An 18,301-nucleotide genomic window follows, 5' to 3' on the forward strand; every position below is an offset into this window, starting at 1 on the left:
GTTAAGCCTGGTACTTTCTAATACACTTCTACAAAAACCTGGTGTTTTCAGTTAGATGTACAATATGATGATAAAGTTTAACTCTGTAAATAAACCTACTAATTTTGAGAAATGCTTTAAGTGATTTAAAACTAAATCCTTAGAGAACTTGTAATTAGCTGATAATTAGAAAATCCAGTAATCGTTGATGTTTTCTTTTGAAATCGTTGCTTACATCAATAGTTTAATAATCATGTTAAGACCTAAAAATCCCCACACATTGGAAAACAATGCTTAACCTGGTCTATAAAACAATTCCAAAACTTTGAAAGATGTTCAAAATTAGGGATTTTGGTTCTTATTAGCATAAAGTGATGAACTGATCGTATTAAACGCAGAAAACACCCACCCTTTATGCTTATTGCGGACTTCCCTTTAAATGAAAACAAACAAACTGTATTTGAACAGATTATCATTTAGAGCTAGAGCTATTCTATTACATCAGGATATTTGAACGTAGATGACATGTAATAAATAGGCATTGAAGTATACCGTGGTTAATAAGAAGTTAGTAATGTGTGATAACCATACCAAGAGAAAAGACTTCAACTAATCAAAAGTCAAACAACTGAATAGATTGTTAAAACAGTTACAATCGAAAAACAAGATGAGCTATACGTGAACATGTGAGTGTACTTAATACCAACTTCCAATAAGAGCAAGTTCTCATTTAGAGTGAAACTAACAATTAATCTAATGATGAGTACAACTAATTAAATATACTTTTCTCACTTTCTCGTAAAGTTTCATCTATTGAATATTCTCCTGCAAACGACATTTTGGCGTAAACCCAGTTATTTCTCACGCCAACTGAGTCACTGCTACTAATATATCTTAACCATTTTGCTACCTGTCATTTATAAGCTGATAAACAACTTAAATCTTAGCAATCACCTTTCCACAACTCTCTGCAAGCAGTAGAGGGTGATATAGTTGTGGAGTGTTGTGGGCTTGAATACCCACATCTCACTCTCTAATTTCTCTTTCTATTCCTTTGATTATTTTATCATTTAATTATTCGTTACATGAGACTGGCAAACAGAGGTTAAGACTGATAGAAGGTGTATCCCCACCATAATTTGGGTCCTACTTCATCAGTAACCTTCAGAGCCTACAATAGTACATTTTATATCCTACATTATAGCCTGTACCTTGGTGGATTTTTTTTAGTAGTGTAGCAGCTTTTTTTTGTTTATAACAAATTATATACATACACAATTAAATTTTTTTTTCTAGGCTTAATTACAGATTTTTCAGACCTGCCCATGTGTGCCTATGACACTAAATGTATCAGATTTTCTTGGTAATTCTATTTTATTAAAAGTACATTAGGATGTTACCTATGTAATAAAACTTCAGACCACATTTTCTTCACCCTGTGGTACTTCAGACAAATATCTTTAAATACTGCAACCAGATAGTAGACAAGATATTGGATCTATATTTATAAAGTAAATATAATTAGGTTTTTAAAGGAACTAGTCCGCACATTACAGTTATTCCTCATTAATTTCTCTAGTTTTCTCTACAGATTTACAATAATTAATGGTATGATAATCAGTATGTACAACCTCGTATCTAATGATTTATTAAAAGACATCTGCCAGGTGTTAGACTAGCTCCAAATCTCCCCAAAACTTTAAGACCTTGAGTGTACAATTTAAAAATTCCATTAAGAACACATGAACCACAGATTTAACAAACTTACTGAATGTTTCATTATTAACTTCGCTGACGAAAACGAGAAATAGTATACGATCTATTACAGAACTCACAGGTATATCACTTGAAGCATGTATCAACATGATAACTATATTCGGTTTTGTTTGTCCTGAAAACGTTCATGTTCGCGCTCTCTTTTAAACGGATATAAATATACATTATTTAGTTCAGTAGACATTTTGTATAACATTAAAAGATTTAAGTTTTTAAAGAGGCCTAACAGATTAAAGCATAACATTATAAGTTTCATATGTCATTATTTATTGATGTAATAAATTACGGTAATGTTTAGCCCTAACTAAACTAAAGCAAAAACAAAAAACGCACACAAGATACACTGTTAAATTATTTCTACTGAATATAGGTCATTCTTAATAACAGCTAGAGTACTGTTCCAACTCTGACACAAGTGGGCTTGTAAATTTCAGAGTCAGCCATATAATTCTTTTCTATTGTTCCAGATATTCTGTAGTACCATTGCAAATATGAATACTAATCGACCTTGGATAGGTCCTTGCCAGTTAATCCGCTAACTTAACACCGTTTATATTAACCTTCTCTATCAAACAACTCTCGAACTGGTTATTTCTTTCACCACCATACTTAAGAAATCTCCGTTCACGACACTTTATCACAAGCTTTATAAACATTAAATTATACCACGTCTATTTCATATCCATGCCCGGGTTAAACGTAAACTTTCAAAGAAATCCAGCAAATTATCAAAACATGATCTTCTCTTTCTAAATCTATAATCGAAACTTGTTTTGTTTTTGAATTTCGCTATCTGTGCTAGCCATCCCTAATTTAGAGTGTAAGACTAGAAAGGCAGCTAGTCATCACCACACACCGACGGTTAATCCCACTATTCGTTGGTAAAAGAGTAGCCCAAGAGTTGTCGGTGGGTGGTGATGACTATCCGCCTTCCCTCTAGTCTTACACTGCTAAATTAGGAACGGCTAGCACAGAAAGCCCTCGAGTAGCTTTGTGAGAAATTCCGAAACAAACAAACAAAGATATGTTTAAAATACCTGAAACACATAGCAATTAGTGAGATCAAGAATATGAACCCATAGAGAGTTGTATATAATATCATTCAGTGAGACGAGAATTTTTGTTAAAAAAATGCTCCACAAGCATTATCATAAGAGTGTACGTTTCTGATGACAAGCAGACTCATATAATGACATTCTGTAAGACAACAATCTAGAGGTACAACGATAAGTTTGAGATGAATAAAATGACGTTATATATGAAAATATTTTTGGTAGACAAATCTACTTTTGTGAGAGTAAACAAATGGATATAACGAATTTCAGTTTGGTAAACGTTCTAGTGAATATTGCAAAGCTTCTTATGGTGATCAGTTGGATGTGATGATATTTTATGTGGTAAGACTTTGTAGAACAAAACTGTAATTGTGTGGCAGTTTACTGACAAATATGCAAGTGGACACAATGACGTTTCATATATTACCAATCAGCGTTAAAGCTGTCTGTAAAATTATACACAAATATAAGAAACACAAGAATTCCAAATGAGATTAAGTGTGTCATCCAGATAAGAAGGGTGCTGATAACGTAAAGCGAATTGTATCTTTCTAAACGTGGGTTTTCTTTAAAATGTATGATAAAATTTTATCTTGATGATGTCTTCCTTCAGTGATGTATTATCTCTAATACTTAAACCATCAGAGTTTCCTGTTTGTGTGTGTGTGTGTTGGTGAGGATATCGGTAAGCTATTCATAAGACTTTTCGGTTTGTAATGAAAATTGTCATTTCGCGTTTCAAATGAATAACAAAATAATCTACGTTTTGACACTTAATGTACTTAACAAATTTTACAAAGTATCATTCCGAAGGACAGATAAAGTTTACTTTTCAATCTGCAACACAAAACAAAATAATAGTGAGATTCATACCCAGATGAAACAAATGTGCGCATACATTCTTGTCCGTAGAATGAATACCTAGCACACAACCATAAAACATGCTTATATAAACACGCCCCTTGTTATATAACTGTTAACAACTGCTTTGTCCACATTCCTGAAACACTAAGTTGGCAACTTGTAGAGTTTCCAGTCTGGTTGGTGCAAACGAAATCTTTAAGGACCTTGTCGCTGTCTCTTTCAGGAGGGTCTAACCTGATTTTCAAAGCAAATTACGTCTGACACTGAATCTGCTTGGCGTCCTTTAAAAGGAAAATGTGTATGTGCAAGGTGCTGAGCATTGCGAAGCTTTCTACCTCTCACGATAGGAAATGATTTAGGCCAGAGTTTCTTATTAACGTTTATTGACTCTTTATAATCAAATTTTATTATTATTACTATTCTTTACGAACTCTTACAAATCTATTTTTTGACGTCGATTAAAATATTCGGTTCAAATAAAATGTTTTCACTAAAGTTTTGTTCATTCATCTGTAAAATATGATGATTTGTTATACTTCTTGTCTCGTAAGGTTATGGTTGGAGTATTTACTTATTCGAAATAACTTTTTTTTAATTACTAAAAAAATTACCACTGTGGTGCTAAGTCTACTATCATTTTAATGATTTTACGAGTAAGAACCCATTACAAGAACCAGCTCCTAACATCGAATGCTAGAAAATATCAGGACTTTTCAGATTAAAAGTTTTTTAGTACTCAAAATCTAGCCTGTATTTGGTATTCATTAGCAGCTGTCTCGTTATGATTTATATTTTTGGATTATGTCTAATTAACAGGATATCTCTATCACTTTGTAGATCTATTTTCACAGACACGTTATTTTAAAAATTATACTTATATTTACTTTTCTTACAAATGGTATAATGTTTAATTAGCTTGTTTCTTGGGGTACTTAGTGGCGCGAAAATGGATTGGTTTGATAAAATTCATTTAAATTTTTATTTGTTTTCACAAAACGTATGATTTGTAATTTTGTTCTGAGAGATAATTTTGTGAAACTATTTTTGATTTCATTTTAAAAGATTTGACTCCATCTTGTTACTCAGCGGCAAGTCAACACTATAAAAAAACTCAGATTTCGACACCACCAGTATGCAGAGCACAGACAGACCATTGTGTATTTCTGCTGCTTAGAACAAAGGAACAAAAATATTGTTTAGTTATACATATATCTATGTATGTGTTGCGTACTGTTTAATATTCTTTTTATTCATTCCAGTATCGGCATTGATATATTTTTAATAATTCTCAACTATTTGGTGTCTAAGAGATAAGCTTAAGGTCTAATAAAATTCAGGGTTGTATTTTGCGGTAAGAACAGCACAGATTTTGCGCTTAAGACAAAGATATTTCAAATACGATTAACAGACAAATGTAAGCAATGGGATATAACACTTAAAATGATTTTTGTTTTTTAGCATTTTAAGTTGATATTTATAATCGCAATTTTATGATTTACTTTTTAATGTTTTTATGTATATGATTAGGTGTGTGTGTGTATGTATATAATTATTACTATCCTCATAAAAATATTAAAATTATAAATATGCAGTAACATAGAACTACCTCGGTGTGGTGTAATATCTCAATTGTCATTTTCAACTTGTACAGCAATTACTTCTTTTCCATTATAAATAAGTCACTTCTGTGAATTCTTCAAATTCCCGGAAAACAGATCCAAGCATGAGTGGTGATTTACTGACGTATCAAAATAAACGTACAATAATTTCTTAAACAGATGTATAAAGTTTCAGCAATTAGAGATGTCTCCTTGACAACGTTTCTTTCAGGTTACCTTAAAAAGTTTGACTTGGGTTTCATCTTTCAGCAGTGTTTTCATGATGACTCTGTTAGGCTACCGTGAGAAATTCAATTCAGGTTTACGTTTTTGGAAAATATGAACACTACCAGCAGTTTCATTGATAAATATATAAATTTTATTTTCTTGAGAAAAAAACCAAAGAATCAACTAATGGGATTGGATATTCTTGAACTGTATAATGTATAATATCTGTGTATTTGCAAGCTCAGCAACACATTTGTTAGATTGTTTGCGAGGGTAGATTACAGCCAAGCTATTCATATTTGCGAGAGTACAGACGAAACAGTTTGAAATCAAACGTCTCAGTATTTGTCGAAACCCATTGGAAAATCTTCTACTCGTATGTTACCAGGCGATTGAGTTGATTAAGCACTTTCTTTACTTTAAATATCATAAAATGTCTTTTTTTTTGTTATTGTTAATTAGTCCTATTAGAAAATAAGTCAAGTCTTCCTGTGGTATCGAAATGCCTGATATACAATACCGAGTGCCATAAATAAAACTTTTCGAATGTTAAAACCACAAAACGCAGGTCAGAGATCCCATATTTGAAGAATAACGATCCTTAATCTCTAACTGCTGAACATCTTGTGTGGTACATGGGTTTAAAAAAAGCAGGTAACAAATGGTCGGGCATATTTATCCATGATTTCAAAGTACTAAAGGGATGGATACTTTTAGTAGGATTGTTTATGATAGTCATAACTCCACCACAGTTAAAACCGCGAAACCTGCTCTGCAGCCTATTGCTACTAGAAATGTGAACTTTCGAATCATAGCTCATAACATGAATCACGAATCGACGCATGCTCCTGATTCATCACTCTTATTTATATACAGATATACTTTATCAGCATCGAACCCGTGCTCATTAGGTGCAAAGAATTCGTAAAATGCACACAAGTGGAATATGTTAATTCAACTGGTATTTATGAATGTTTTTTTAACTACTGGTTTTCTGTTAAAATAACTCTAGGTGTTTAGTTTGAGTTCAAAGTTGAATACGTTTGTAGCATTTGTACACATTTAATTCTACTAGCGGAACGATTTCCATAATTATAGACGACAATTGTTCAAAACATGTGACAACGAATAAAGAATAATCAGCTCAGCTAGACGGACGCATTAAAAAATATCGATTTTTACCTTAATGAAATATGATCAGAAAATTCTGAAATAAACGTTAGAAATACAAGAATATTAACACACTGAATAAGTATTAAACCTTTTACAATCCTCTACTTGAGTTTACTAACCACAATATCTGTTTCATTAAGTGCTGTTCAATCGTTGTAGCACACTTTATCCAAGTTCACCTGACAAGACAATTGTACTACTCAAAGAAAATAGCTTCGCCATTTCGATAAAAAAAGCATACCAAAATAAAAACTATATATTTTTATATGTAAAGTAATACTGAGAATACCGGTCTATTTATATATATTTTTTACATTACATATTTATTCCTCAGTTTGATTTAGTTTTAACATTACAAACACCATCTTACTTTTTCCTGTACACTTTGAAAAGAAAACATCATATAATTTGTCGCAGTATAATCAAATACTTGCTGTCATCAAAGAATTTAACTTTATATTTGATTTCGAGGCTAAGTTCGGTCAATTTTGTTGAAAAAAGTACAATTTGACAGCAATGGAAAACGTATTTACTACAAAAAAGAAGCAGCGGGAATGTTCTAGGTAGCAGCACTGAGTGATGATGGCCGTCGTTTACAGGTTGAAATGAAACAGAGATTTAGTGACATCAGTTTAACTTTAAAATTCTTTATTTGATTTAATTATACATCACCAATTCCTATATTATTTAAGTGTTTACTTGTTTCAATTGCTTAATTTCTGCTCAAAATACGAAAGGAAGTGATCTATTGAACACTTAAAATTTGAAAAGTATAATGACAAATGTATATCAAAATGTTCACACAAAAAAAAACAAGGTTTTTTTTTTGGAATTTCGCACAAAGCAACTCCAGGGCTATCTGTGCTAGCCGTCCCTAATTTAGCAGTATAAGACTAGAGGGAAGGGAGCTAGTCATCACCACCCACCGCCAACTCTTGGGCTACTCTTTTACCAACGAATAGTGGGATTGACCGAACATTATAACGCCCCACGGCGGAGGGCGAACATGTTTTGGCGCGAACCCGCGACCATCAGATTACGAAACGCACGCTTTAACGCGCTACGCCATGCCGGGCCCCTTTGAAATTCTGAAACAAAGACAATATAGTGAAAATGTAACAATATAAAAAAAATCTATAAATGTCTTGCTTTTTTATCAGTAATTATCCACGAAAATCATCACACTCGGCCCAGATGGAGCCCATCGGCTTTATGAATATACGTTTATATGTTAAATTAAATTAAATTCAGATTACGAAGCGCACGCCTTAACGCACTAGGCCATGCCAGGCCAGCAAACATGGTATGATGGTTGGAGATTATACGTTAAACGTAGATATCCTTGCTTTTATTTGGGGTACAAGGATAGCCCAGTGGAAACTCGTCAGAGAATGCTGTTTCAAATGTCACCGTTTTGGTCATACCCCTGCAGCCTGTAAAGCCTCTCCGCGATGTGTTTGCTGTGGGTTCTACACCATGTGAGTAACTGCCAGAGGCCCATCAGGAAACTACGTGCAGCAACTGCAATGGTGATCATGTTGCCTCCTATCACGGCTGCCCTAAATACTAACAAGTGCTGGAACTAAACAAATTGAAACTTGGCAAACCAACACTTTCAGGTGGACCTTTCAGTGATTTCCACAGCCTTCCTGCTGCCAATACTAAATCTGTCCAGGCTCACATGTCAACTATGCAGCAGCCCTGAAAACCCAAAACCCAACTTTCAACAAGACCGGGTTCAACAACTTTCGGAGCCTACTCCCAAGAAACTCAGGGGTTTTGGTAGTGCCTTCCATGAACGGCTCGCTATTTTTGTTGCTGATATTGCTTTCCTGTTGATATAAAACAAATCCGAGTCTCTCCACCAACTATATTCCTGGATATACCACTCTACCAAGTTCTTTTAGACATCAGCAATCCAGTTTGAATGTCACGTACCACTAGATTCAAGCAAGAAAGGGCACTTCTCCTCCAGATAAGTGGTATGGTTTCATTCTTACACATAAATATTCAAGGTGGCTTTTACTTTAAAAAATATGAGCTTTTAGACCTCTACAACACTCTAAACTCTGACATCATCTCAATAAATGAAACCTTACTAAATATCAATCATTCTTTTACCCTCCCTGGTTATAAAATTTTCTCTGTCTCCCATTCTGCCCCCACTAGAAACATTGCCTTTCTTTACAAACGTAAGTTAAATATTAAAATTCTGAAGCCTCCCTCTCAGCCCCATAATGAAACTGTTTTAGCTGAACTAACTCCTAATTGCTTACCAATCATCACAATCTTAATTTACGTCAGCCCCTCACAGTTCCCCGGCTTCACTTTTTTACAATACGCCATTTTCTCCACAAACACTCCATAATCCTTGGTGACTTAAATTCTAAGCACAAAGAATTCTTCTGTTGCACCAACAATCGTAACAGACATATTATTCGTAACTTTTTACTTTTGAACAATCTAACACGTATCAACAAGGATTATCAAACACACACACACATGTTAATGCCTCCCAAGATATTCTTGATCTAGTCATAGTCACCCTAACCATCTGCCTCATACTTCTGATTTTCCAGTCAACAATCATATTGAGGTGATCACCTTCCTGTGTCCTTCCATCTTTTTAATAGCTCTTCCTGCTTTTCCCTTCCCACATCTTCTATCCTTAACTTTCCAATTCCAACTGGGATGCTTTTAAATCTACTCTGTCTAACACTCCCTTCTATGTTTCTCCCTTAATCTCTGGCTTCCAAGTCCTTGACGATCTTGTTATTAAATTTACTAAATCTATTACTAATGCCCTCCATTCTGTCACTCCTGCTCAGGTACGCACCCGCCGTTACATCACTGGACCTTAACTCCCGAAATCCATAGCCACATTACTGAAAGACGTCGTCTACGTAGACGTTTTGTCTCTACACGTAATTACCACATCAAAACATTTATCAATTAAAGAAACTATACCATTAAACGACTAATACAACAATAACAAATAACTAGATGGCTAGATGGGAAAACTTCTGCACCTCAATAGACAATTTCTGCAACCATCCTAAATAATTCTTGAATAAATTTAAATTTGTTTGTAAGTCATCACAAAATCTTAACACTCACAACTTAGTACATAACAACCAAATGGCTTCTACTGACAAGAACAAATGCACAATTTTTGCTAAAGTCCTTAAGAATTTCTTCACAACATCTAACCTCTCCGCTTTTGTCAACACTCACTTCGTTAATATAAATAATTTCATACCCAACATCGCAAAATATTAACTCCCAACTTCAGTTTAGACCTTCTCATCCATAACGCTTATATCACCAAACCATTCAAACCACCAAACCAAACTCGAAATGTCCATCAAACGACTTAAAAGCAATAGTGCCCCCGGAATAGATGGCATAAATAACTGCGCCATGAAACATTTATCCCTGACCTTTCTAAATCATCTACTTTCTATATGTAGTTATTCCTTTTTGCATGGCTACTACCCTAATTACTGGAAAACAACCACTATCACTGTCATCCCCAAGTCCTTATCTAACCTGTCTGATTCTTCAAACTACAAACCTATTAGCCTCATTTATACCTTAAGCAAACTACTGGAGAAAATCATCACTAATAGACTTACTTTCTTTGCTGAAACTAATAACATCTTATCTAATATCCAAAATGCCTCCAGACGAAAACGTCAAACCGTTGACCACCTTGTTAGACTTACTGAATCCCTATTCCAAGCTTTTAACCAGAACCAGGTTGCGTGAGTGTATTTCTCAATGTCAGACGGGCCTTCGATTCTGTATGGCAATATGTTTTCCTTTATAAACTGTTCTCCATAAGCATTCCGAATACCTTTATCCGTTGGATAGCTAGCTTTTAAAGTTGATAATGAACTCTCTCACTCGTTCCCTTTACTAGCTGGAGTTCACAAGGCTCTGTACTTAGCTCCTTATTATACATTCTCTTTGTAAATGACATTCCGATCCCTGCCAATACTCATACTCATGTTTCCTAATACGTTGTAGTGGCTGTAGATGCTCATCCTGAAACTTACTTCCATTAATGCTCGAAATGCATTAGATACCCATTGTAGTACTAGAGTTTGCATGCCATCTCTAAAGGCTATGGAAAAGAATGAGGAGGTTATTAACCATTGATCTGGTTCAAGCAGAGCATGCAGCTATGTGACAAGGTAGAGAAACTTTTGACTCTGTGTGTCGTCCCGAAAAAATTCATGTTACAATGGAACAGCTGAATAGTAGTTTGGATTGTCTTGACAGACTGAACTCTGAGGTTCATGATCATACAGAGAACGAGGAACCACCTGATATTAGGCTTCTATTAGACAGAGCAAAAGTGATATCCAGACGATACTTCATATGGGACAACAAATGACTAAACATTGAAAGGTTTCAGCTGGGTCAGCAATTTAACAAGGTCAAGGTCGATGACTGCCTCGAGGAGAGCACCTCTCGCTGCTCAAGCCGTAGCTCTACTGGCAGAAAAGGCAAGAAGGAAAGAACATGAGCTGGAGTATATATAGGCAGAGGTGTCTGCACACAAAGAAGAGGAAGAGGCTCAAGGGGAACTTCAGTGACAACGACATGAACTAGAAAAACAATGAACAGTTAGTGAACTCTTCGGAAAACAAGCTCTTGATGATGAATCATCAGACATAGATGGCACTTAACATGATTTGCAGTTGCCAAGAGCTACTCCTCGTCAGGAAAAACTATCCCTGATATACAGTCGCTTGTAAAGACGTTCATAGATGTGGTGAACATCAATCGTCTTGCCGCACCTGTGCCTTCTATATTTTAAGGGAATACCCTGAAATATCCAGGGTGGAAGGCTTCCTTTGCAGCACTTATAGACTCAAGGTGAATTGCTCCCACTGAGCGGATCCAGAATTTGAAGAAGTATCTTGGTTGAGAGGCCAAGGATGCAATAGAGGGAACCTTTTATTTTGATTCAGGATCTGCCTACTAGAGTGCCAGAAAAATCCTGAATGATCGTTATTGGAATCTATTCATGGTAAAAGAAGCATTCAAGGACAAGCTGCAAGAATGACCGAGAGTGGGTAGCTGAGACAGCCAAGCATTGAGGAAACTGATTTTTCTGCAACAGTGTCAAGTAACAATGGGCCATGTTGAGGGTTTCGAAATCCTCAATGACTGCAGAGAGAATCGAAAGATCCTTGAGAAACTGCTAGAATGGTTAGTGCAGTGTTGGGGCAGAATGGTTTCTGAACGCCAAGATAATCCATCCTTCAAGCTCTTTGTGTCTTTCCTCAATAAGCGTATTGTTGTCACTTATAGGGATAAATCACAAAGTCGAGGAGTGGCTCTACATGTAAAAATGTGAGTTAGATCCTATTTAAGTGAGTATATTCAAGTTAATAGTATTGAGATGATTGACTCAGTTTGGGTTTTAATTGGAATTTGTTACAGAGCACTTAAAGAAACTACAGTTGTTAATAATGTCATAATTGTGGAATATTTTAAGTTTTACATGTGGAGATAATTAAAAATGATATTTTGGATCCAAATTCCAAAAAAATCAAATTTTAAGTAGATGATAGAAGAATTTCCTGTTATGAACTGGGCAACTAAATTAAGTGGAGATCAGTAGTGTAGAAAATTTCCTTGAGATGTGGGGAGAAGCAAGCTCAAAGGGTCACAAATGATTTTAACTTATCTAGGTACATCGAGCATATGTCAAAGGCCTGCAGAATTTTGAAAATACAATAACAATGGCATGGTAGCCAGGGATACTATGTAATCACACTCTGAAGCTCACACAAGCCTGTATTATATGGCCTTACCTGGAGCCTGTTGTGACTGCTGAGTTCAGTAGCCCTACTGTTGCTTTTGCTGCAGAATAAAGGAAACAAATCATTTCTGTAGAACCATTATAAAGGCAATGAAGGGTTTGTTTAAAGTTAAGCACGAAACTATACTATAGGCTATCTGTGCTTTTCTCACAATCAGTATTGAAACCCAGTTTTTAATGTTATGAGTTTGCAAACATACTATTGTGCCACTGAGGATGGGGGAAGCCTAGCTTAAAATGACAGAAGATATCTTAGGGTAAAATGATGGGTAGCCTGGGCTAGTCCAAAGTTCAGGTTTGGTTTTCGAAAGATGATTATCATCATTTTGTGATATAGCATTGTTGGTGATATCAATCAAATGTAAAAAACTTTAAAAAATAAATTTTATAAGTATTCAAGATGGGCATATGTATTCCTTACAGAAAAAAAATGGTGGTTGTAAGCCAAAATCATGTTGCAACTCCTTTTGCAGCCGTACTCTACAGTTTGGGAAACAGAGCATAGTTTAGTAACATTGCAAATTGTCCACTTTTTTGAAGAAAACTTTAGTTTACTGCTGTTAAATCTTCTAAATTCTATGACTGCTTAGATTAAAGAGGCCTCAATGTTATCTTTTTGATAAATAATAATAATTGGATTACATTTTTTACTTCAACTGCATCTTATAATACAAATTATTTAGATATCTACTTTTCCTGTAGCATCCTGTTTATTCTCCATTTGTAACTTCGTATACTCCGATGTCACAACTGTTAATTAATGTTGTGTACTATTTTACTCATACTGTGCATCCAAATTGTCTCTTATTTGACATAGTGTACAGTAATAGATTTTTACATAGCATACAACATACAATATTCATACTTTCAATTGATGTTTGTGTCAAGTTCTAGATTTTTTCAACTTGTGAGATTGTGAAAAATAACTTCCTGGTTCGCATTTGTCTATCTGGGCAATTTCTCCTGTTTCTGTTTTTTTTGTTAAGATTATGTTTTTTGGAAATGACAATCTCTGTACACAGAATATGCATTTTTATAAGGAACTATTCAAAATACACACACTGAATGTTTGAAAACACATATATTAAGTGGTGACGATTCAGAAGATTAAAATACCTCTAGTAATTTAATTATAGTGTAAATATTATACAGTTGCTATAAATGTGGTATTTTCCTGAGAATGATTTTCTCACAAAGCAGTCAGTTAGACTCACCAATTAGAGGTTCTTATAAAATGGTCTATGGTGTGTGACTGTGCATCTTTCAGATCACCAACTGGGTATGACTGAAAGAAAGTCTCAAAGTTGAAAGATGTAAAAGTACAATGTTTATTCACAAAAGCACAATTGCAATATGAAACACCAAAAGCAAGAGTGTTTGTCATGTGTTATACTTGCAAGAAAGAGGAAATAAAACAAAGTGATCTCTCCCTCACCAGTCTAGTGATTGGTCCCCATTTGTATGGTAAACTACAAAGCTGAATACTTTTAAACCAAGTTAAAATATATAAAATTAAAAGAAGTCACAAATGTTACCAAAGATCTAAAACTTCTGCACAATCTCTTCGAAACCTCAAATGTAAGATCTCTACAATATATATAAATTCTTTAGTAATCTAAAATTTCAACATGAATCTGACTAACTGAGGAGAATACTAAAAAATACAATAACAACTTAAGCCAGATTTGCACAGGGAATGCTATTCTACATGTTGCCTTTATCAATTTGTGCTGGCATGGTGGAAACTCTTGGCCATTATCTAATTAAATGACAGACAGGACTACTTTCTAGTTGCAGGTATTATTACCCATCTTTCTTGCAAGATACTTGACTAATTACCATTTAGAACACAATATCATGTATTGTTATTGAAACAAGCAAATTTAAAATGTGTTTAACCAGGTAACTTTCCTCATCCCAAATAAACTGAAATTAAAACAATTAAATATTTGCATATCAAAACAGTGTGTATAAAACACATTGTCCTGCCCTGTACCATTCAAGTATGCAGTCATAAGTTATTATATTTTGTTGATGTGAAGCTCTCATTTTATAAACACAGTAATAATTTCATTTTCATTAAATGTTCTTTGGGCCAAGCAGGGCCTTGTGGTTATGTATCAAGACTGAATTTAAAAGTTAAAGGTTAAATACTGTTGCTGTGAAAATGCACTCCACACTTTGTAACTGTGAGTGTATTATAAGAGTGACAGTTGAATATCACTGTTTCATCAGAATAACCCAAGGTTTGTGACAGGTGCTCTTGAACATAAGGTTAAAACTATTGGTGGCTATGCACAGGTACGTTTAATAACGTACTATTAAAATAAACTTGACGGACAAGTAATACATGGCGTGTGAGGCCAAGGACTCAAATGGATGTTGATAAATGTAATGTAATGCCACCTTTACATACCAGTTAGGTAACTGCAATGGCCATTTGGGAGAAAGAACTCAAAACAACACAGGTAGTCTGGAGAGTACTAGGGACTCAAAGAATATTTTGTCTCTATAATTGAAAAGTGTTAAATAAGGCTGTCTTATGCAGTGAAACATTGGGAGATGTAAAATTCTTGACACAGAGCCAGACTAAAAATGAGTTATGATTGGCACTTCTGATTAAAGTAGATTCAACCTCCTCTCAATATACCAATGGTGACATGTGTGCCATTTCCATTGATACATGTCCATTGCAGGACTAAGCAAAGGCTAACCCAGATATATGGTAATCTTGGAAATTAAACACTGATAATGTGCAAAGGAGAACATAATCTACATGCCTGAAGCTTGAGCTTATGGACAGTTTGGTGTACAATGTCAGATGATGGTTGCCTTCAGAGAGATGATCAAAGAGGAAGTAGAAGAGGGGGCTACTCATGAAAGTACTGCATAAACAGAAACCAGGGTTTAGCTGCATATCTGGTGCTATCAAAAGTACTTAACTATGGATTGGAATGAATCATAGCTAAGACCATGGGTAACATACAAATTGAAGGGAAGGCATGGCATTGTAATTTCATTCCATCATGATAGAAAGCATCTATTGCAAAGGCTGAAGGATGAGGTACTAGAGACCAAATTGTCAGTAGTTGTGTGTACCAACAAGTGGCCAATCAACCAATCATCAGTGTATCAAAGCAAGAATCCATCCAACAGACGAAAACTTGTAATGCAGAATCTATTCTTTGGGAGAACCTGTTTGGGTTGAGATAATTTGATTGGTTACCAAAGTCCTCACCCATGGTACATGGCAAGCTAGTCGAATGACATGGCAGGAGTGGTCCTGAAAAAGGAGATCCAACGTTCAAAGACAAAGAACCCTGAACGAAGTGCCTCTTTGACTGGAAATGCAAGACACCATATAGGAAGTGGGTAAAGCAATGATAATATTTACAACAGTAAAAGTACTATTATTTTAGAAAATATTTACTCAAGTAAAAAATAAAAGTACTAAATATATACAGCACTCAAGTAACAATACAGTGAAAAGTATTAGCAAAAATAAGGACTGAATGCATTTTTAAAAATAGTCTATGTTTAACTTAAATCCCACATAAAGGCACTACCCAATATTAACTCAACAAACTTTACTTTTATTGAAACAATCAGTGTTACTGTCTATGGTATAGCTCTTCCCACACACTCCACTTATTATTTAGCTTCAGCAGCATCTGATTTTTAACACTCCTACTGGCTAGATTAGCTTGTCTCATTGTGAACAAGAACCACACTGAACTAAGCAAATACTTGTACGCTGCAACTTCAGTAAATTTCCCAATACTGTTTTCTGTGAAAGTATGTCTTTCTAATAAGGCCATGATTTTTTGTGTCATACAAGATGGCTACACAGGGACAAAGTTATTACACTCAATAGTAGATGTAAATTATTTTTCCTGCTCAGCAGCACTGCTTGTATTGTCTCATTTGAAAGAATACGCATGCTCTGATTGATGTAAATAAAACTATCACCATGGCAAAGTAAAAATAAAATATTCTCTGATAGATTGTTGCTGTCCATTCTACAAAGTTTTATCAAAAATAATATAGTTCTTGAGTACTTAAGTAACAATAAGTCCCAGAGAAGTTACTTAAGTAGTGTAATGAAGTAATGCTACTGTGACAGCTATTTAATTGTTAGAGTGAAGCCTAAAATTGTTTGCTTATTTAGCCCCAAGTCATGAGATATTGCCTTTTAGAAATCAAGAAGGCCCAAAATGTTGTGTAGGGAAGCCTTACTATCCATTCATAGACCATGAAATTTCTGACTGTTGAGATATGCACCTCATCACTAAAGCAAGGCATTCAAGAAGATATATATATCACTGGACAAGCTGGCAGCAGAGGAATCCATATCTTGGTATTGTGCTGATGTAACTGCATCTCAAGGTAAAATAGAATGATCCTGAATAAGGAAACTGGGGAATCCATTGAGTTGTTGTTTATGATCCAGTAGTTGCACAAATACCATTGAAAAGATCTCTTGTATGGTTGTCCCAAAGACATGAGGAATTCAAATGATGCTGACATTGTTAAAAGCAAAAGAACCATCCATGCAGTGAGAGAAGGACAGATGAGAAAGAGACAGACTTTTTGTTCCATAGCATGGAGCCAGTTGGGAGTCAGCTGAGTTGGACTGGTAAACATAATGATAAAAATACTTTGACTGCAACATATTGTGATGAAATAAGAACAGATGTCTTAACTCTAAAAATGATGCCTGCCTAGGTTGTTTCTGAAAGTAGAATCTAGGTTGATGTTCTGAATCATTTGATGAGATTGTATCAACAGTAACCAGACATCCATGGAATAATGTGTGTACAGGGTTAGGGAGTGAAGGTGATGAACAAAAAGGTACAATTCATCAAAACCCATGTAATACCAATGATAGTTTGAAGGTGAGAATCCTGAACTGCACCAGACCCTTGTGCACACAAACTAATACTGGTGGGATGCCATCAGTGTGATAATTTGCAGAAAGGAGCTGATGACACTGAACATATACAATCTTATTTAAAATGGCAACTCAGATTGACAAATGAGTCATTTGTGAAGGTTATCTATCTTTTTCATCCATATTTATTCCTGGATCCCAGAGTCCTGTGTTTTTTAAACCAAAATACCAAGGGGAACAAAACCAGAAAATAATTGGAATGACTCTCTTTCTCTCTACTTCCAGATAAAAAAACAACAACTTTGATAGCCCAAAAAACTAGGTCTTGAAATTTAAGGATTTGTGGGAGACAGAGACACTACATTGTGGTGAAGATGTTATATGAATGACTAATCCCGACTAATGACCTGTAGTTACCATGGATTCATGAATCCAATTAGAATATTTAGAGAAAAAAATACAGACATATAGTTTTATTGTGTTTGCAACTGAACATGAAAGTATGACCTTTCATTAGTTGATATTTAAACAGTCACTAATGAAAGTACATTCATCATCAAATGTATTACCTTGTTAAGTGTTTAGGTTGTAAGTTTGTCAAATAAATCATTTTCTAGTTTAATATCTACTGTAGTGTTATCATTATTTTCCAACTTGTAACAATTTTATGTTAGGCTTTATGTCTTGTGGTTTATGTTTCAAACAGCATTTGTTAATACTTAGCCCACCAACTAACCTATTTTGTTTTTACTACAAAATAACTAACCCCAATCCAGTGTTCTACTTTGTATACATGTTTAACAAAGTGGGGTCATCAGAGTTATTCTCTTGACTGCAATTATCACCAGCTATGTGTGAATATTCAGAAACTTGTTCATAAATCAGTTCACATTCAGAAAAT

The sequence above is a fragment of the Tachypleus tridentatus genome, unplaced genomic scaffold, assembly GCF_004210375.1.
Source record: "Tachypleus tridentatus isolate NWPU-2018 unplaced genomic scaffold, ASM421037v1 tig00037735_pilon, whole genome shotgun sequence".
Taxonomy (NCBI): Eukaryota; Metazoa; Arthropoda; class Merostomata; order Xiphosura; family Limulidae; genus Tachypleus; species Tachypleus tridentatus.